The sequence below is a fragment of the Lissotriton vulgaris genome, unplaced genomic scaffold, assembly GCF_964263255.1.
Source record: "Lissotriton vulgaris unplaced genomic scaffold, aLisVul1.2 SCAFFOLD_327, whole genome shotgun sequence".
NCBI classification, from domain to species: Eukaryota; Metazoa; Chordata; class Amphibia; order Caudata; family Salamandridae; genus Lissotriton; species Lissotriton vulgaris.
The window spans coordinates 1,273,540-1,278,851 of record NW_028254275.1 but is presented as its reverse complement, the minus strand read 5'-3'; the positions used below and the strand labels follow the sequence as shown (position 1 = coordinate 1,278,851).

The following is a 5,312-nucleotide window of genomic DNA, read 5'->3' as shown; positions in this document are numbered from 1 at the left end:
AGTGGCTGCATGGGTAGGTGAGTTGGTATATGGATGACTGTATGGGTGAGTGAGTGGGTGTATGAATTTCTGTATGGGTGAATGAATGGGTGTGTAAGTGGCAGTATTGGTAGTGAGTGTTTTATTAAGAGAGTTGGAGTGTGAGTGGCTACACTGGAGAGTGAGTGTCTGTGCTTATGACTGTATGAGTGATTGTGCTTATGACTGTATGAGTGATTGAGCAGATAGAAGAGTACTTATATGGATGTGTGAATGGGAAATTTTATGGTTGTGTGGGTAAGTGAAATACTGTTTTAGTGCATGTATGGGTGAGTGAATGGCTGTGTTGAGAGGCTGTATGGGTGAGTGGGCAGGTATGTGTGTGAGAGGCTATATAGGTGAATAAGTAGGTATGTGAGTAGCTGTGTGAGTGAGTGTGTGTCTGTGTGAGTGGCTTTATGGGTGAGTGACTGGCTGTATGACTAGCTGTATAGGTGAGTGAGTAGTTGTGTGTACTTGTATGGGCTTGTGCATTGGTATGTGAGTGGTTATGTGGGTATGTGAGTGGTTATGTGGGTATGTGAGTGGGTGTATGAGAGGTTATATAGGGGTATGAGTGGTTCTGTGGATGATGTAACTAGTGATGTCATTTGAGATGTCATCAGCGATGTAATCAGTGATGTCACTGATCATGTCATGACTGATGTAATATGTGTATAAGCAAGGCACAATGGGGGCTTGAGTTATAGTTAGTGTTGAATTTCAATGGTTTTGTACGAGTTTGTTGTGACTAGTAGTGTTACTTTGCATCCTTTCCCTTAGTTACCTGATCCCTGCTGCTCAGCCAGTATGAATCTGATGGATGTGCAATGTTGGGATGCTTAATGATGTAGTGGAATTCTGGGGTGCCTGGTGTGGTTGACAGAGAGACAGTTGGAGCATGTGGGCTGAGCAGCAAAGATGCTGCTCCTGTTGGGGCTATCAGTTACTTACTTACCATCATATTAACCTGTACCTAAGCTTAATAACCCTTCTACTTATAACTTACCCTATGGCTACCTACACTTCCTTCAGATTGCAACAATGGTGACGATTTGGAGTGAAACCTACATGTTGTAGAAGACGAACTGTATTTGAACCTGCTGAGGAATCCTGCATTTTTCAGGAAAGAAATACCCTTGTTAGTCCCACCAGTGCCCTTTACTATATGGACAGCCTGCAGTCTAAGGTGACTGACCTTCTTAGGAATTTAATGACCTTATAACAAGAAAATGAGACTTATTTCCTATTTGCCCTGACATGCTAATACAGGTTTAAATACATGTGAGGGTAAAAAGAGTTGCTGCATGTGGAAATGGAGCCTTCTGTCATGCTACTTTGAAGTTACGTGAATCACCTGCAGCATTTAAACTTATGGGCAGAGTGTCTCCAATGTTAGCTGACAGCCTGGGCGAATGACCTGCTTTTCACTTTCTACAGGAAATTAAGTGTACAGCACATGAACTTTGTCAGCCTTGGAAAAACTTTTTAAACCTTCAGCGCTGAGTCATATTTAAACGTGTGGGGACACACAGTGGATACTCTATTTAAACTTTTGCTGAGTTTCTTGTGGAGCCGCTGCTGATGTGCACGAAGGGGTGAGCCATGTATATTCAGAAATGGTGAGTGTGCTTGGAAAAACATCTTTTGAGCGTAAACCTAATTTTCCCCATACCATGAAGCCAGCAAAAGCTCTTAGAGGCTGGTTGTTACAATTTAAAAATAATGTTGCTGTAGCGGTGCTATGATGTTCCAAGCTATCCTGCCTGCTGCTGTGGAGCCGCCAGCGAAGAGAACGTCATGCAGCATGAATGGTTCTATGTTTCTTGTTTTCTTTGGAGAGCGCTTGCAGGCGCATGTGCAAATTATGCTGTGACTTTGAATACAGGACCATTGTTTGTGGGCATTTCGAGTTTGATTTTATGATGCAGCAGGTAAAATGCTAGAACCTCCACTGCCTGTGTCAGCACAACAATGAGATGTACTCGTTTGACGAATGTAATGGAGTTAAGGAGCAAACTTCTTTCCTTTGTAAGGTAAAGTTTTGGAACAGGGTTAGGAGTAGTAGAGTCCAGAACATGCTTTGTATTTATGAACCATGAGTTAACAAGCAGTTCCATCAATTAAGCAGAGTCAGTAAGAGAAGATATATTCCAATGTTCAGCATGCTGATTTAATGTATGACATTGGTATTATTGGATGAAAACTCGCTCACCGGAGGAAAGATTCTTATGTTATTTTTGGTGTCCCATGATTTTGATTGTACTTTATTTAGAGTTATTACCCTGGGACTGATGGGTGGGGGGTGTAGTAGAGTTTCCTTGTACATATGTGAGACTATGTGACCTCCAGTCCTGTCAGGTGAACAAGTTGTGTGCTTTGTGGGTTTGTAAACCCTGTACTGTTTAAACCTGAGACTTTTGGTGCTGTTGGGTGTGCAGGTTGTGTGCAGTAAGTGGTCATATACCCTGTGCTGTTGTGTCTGAGAACTTCAGTCCAGTCAGATGTGCAAGTGGTGTGTGTTGAGGGGTCGTGTACCCAGTGTAGTCGTACCAAAGACCTTCAGTCCTGCCAGGTTTGCAAGTTGTGTGCATTGTGGGGTCATTTACCCTGTGTTGTTGCACCAGAGACCTTCAGTCCTGTCAGGTGTGCAAGTTGCATTCATTGAGGGGTTGTGTACCCTGTGCTGTTGTACCTGAGATCTTCAGTCCTGTCAGGTGTGCAAGTTGTGTGTGTTTGTGGGGTGATGAACCTTGTACTGTTCTACCTAAGACCTCCAGTCCCGTCAAGTGTGCTATATGTGGCATTCACTTTAGGGTCATGTAGCCTAGGGTTGAGTGTAGAATCTTTAGCGCTAAGTAGTGCAAATCTTCATAGTGTGTGCAGAAGGGGCTGAGTGAGAGTGTTACACCTCAGTAGTGTCCTCAATTCTCCAAGTCCTGCATAATATTACAATGGGGTATTTAAAAAATATATATATTTATTAATTCATCCAATAAAGTTCTCACCTCCCCACACGGCTGGTGAAATGTCATAAATACATAAAAAAGTCAAAACACAGTGACATAATTTCATAATAATATAGATGAACATCTCAAATAATTGATTCACATATCTGTGACAAATTCATAATAAATCTATAGCCCCTCGGGGGTCAACTGATTCCCCATCTCCTAAAGTGTCAAGTGTAATCTACATCATTATTACCTTTGAACTTTGATCTCATACCCACTCGGCTATAGAAGCCAATATTCTCAAATCTTTTCGTCGTGTTCGCATCTCTTTTTGCATATATATGTCTTTTTCCAGGTTGTAGCCCACTAACAGCTGGGCCAATCCTTGTTGGACTCCAGGCGGTCTAGTGTCCAACCAGACGGAAGCAACTCAAAGCCTTAAAATTGCCATTGCAATAAAAAACTATTCATGCCCAATTCCCACCTGATTTGTCTAGGGTATTCCTAATAAGAAGACATAAGGGGATAAAATTACCTCTGTTTTTAATACCTCTGGCAGAAATCTAGATATGTCTTTTTTTTTATTTTTTAGCTCATCACAAGCAGTAAAGATATGTACCGTGTCTGCTTTCCATAAGCAGCACCCTGGGCAAAATGTATCTTTGCACACCCCATTTATCTATCTTATCAGTAGTATAATATAGAAAAAAGCAGGTCTTATGAAACTGTACCTGTAATCATGATGACATTAAGATGGATTGTGCCAGGTAAAATGCACGCACAAATGTATTTTCAGATACCCCCACCTTCATTTGCCATTTTGGGGAATAGTTATCCATATTATCAGGCATACGGAGTTAAAACAGCCATAGATTCCATCGATTGAAATTGCTCTTCCTTTCAAAATTCTTTCGATTACATATATTCTCTTAAACCCGACTCAACCACCCCCTTTCTATAAGAGAACATCTGCTGATTCCTAAACCTCTACATGCTGTACTACAGACCTTAAATAAACTATAAAGGGTCAAAAATATAGAGTGCTTCATGAGTTTGTGTGTTATCATTGTGCAGGGGCCATGCTAATCTTCTCTGTATCGTTCAAATTTTAGTATATGCGGCACTGAAGCAAGCACACAATGGGGGTAATTTTCATGTATTTGATATCATAGGATTGTTTTGCTATTCTTCTATCCTCAGCCCTTTCGATTTGCAATTAGTTAGCTTTAATTTGTATATGTTTATTTGGTGCTTATGATATCAGATGGTGTGTATTTCCATCATACGTTGTTGTAATGTTCTTAATTGTTTTTCCTTGGGGAAAGAGATGTGTTGTGACATGTAGTGTTACTTAGCATCCTTTCCCTTAGTTACCTGATTCCGACTGCTCAGCCAGTGAAAAAGTGATTTGTGTGGAATGTTGGAACCCTTGAATATGTAGTAGAATGCTGGAGTGCCTGGTGTGGTTGAAAGAGACAGAGAGACAGTTGGAGCGTGTGGGCTGAGCAGCAAGGATGCTGCCCCTGGTTGGGCTATCAGTTACTTACTTACCATTATAATAACCTGTAACTAAGCCTAATAAAACTTCTACTTATAAACTAAATAATGACCATGTCATGAGTGATTTCATAGGTGATGTCGTCAGCAGTGCACTGTGGGGGCTTAAGTTATAGTTAGCTCAGGTAACTATAACTGTTAAATTTCAATGGTTTTGTACGAGTCAATCTATTTCCTAACTATAACATCCCTGTAAGTTTGTTTTTTTCTGTGAATTTTTAAGGTTTTTAAAAAATCTAGTTTATAATTATGACATTCCTGTAACTTTTGGTTTGTCAGTGAATTTCTAAGATTTTTTAAATTGTATTTCCTAACTTTCATCTGTTTTGTTTTACTCCTATTCCCTAACTGTAACGTCCCTGTAACCTTTGTTTTTTTAAGTGAATTTCCACATTTTTTAATTATGTTTCCTCACTGTAATGTCTCTATAACCTTTATTTTTTTTCAGTGCATTTCTAAGGTTTTAAAAATTCTGTCTCCTTACTATAACATTCCTGTAACCTTAGCTTTTTCAGTGAATTTCTAAGATTTTGAAATTATATTTTTTCACTATTTTGTCCTTCTTACCTTTGTTTGTTTCAGAAATGTTTCAAGATTTTTTAAAATGTATTCTTTTAATTGTATTTACTATTTCACTTTAAGAATACATAATAACATGTTTATATAGTTCTCACTTTTAAATAAAATTCAGTTAGTTTTTGTTTTTATATATTTTTCAATTTCCACATTTTAAAAAAGTAGTGTTTTTTCTATTTTAAATATATATATATATATAGTAAAAAA

General features: G+C 39.0%; 1 non-coding gene across 1 annotated transcript; it reads right to left on the bottom strand.

Moving 5' to 3' along the window:
* Window positions 1–4,001: 4,001 nt before the first annotated feature.
* LOC147659600 (U6 spliceosomal RNA) lies at window positions 4,002–4,108 on the bottom strand. Its single transcript, XR_015307202.1, has one exon. It is a non-coding gene; the product is annotated as a U6 spliceosomal RNA (small nuclear RNA).
* Window positions 4,109–5,312: the final 1,204 nt, after the last annotated feature.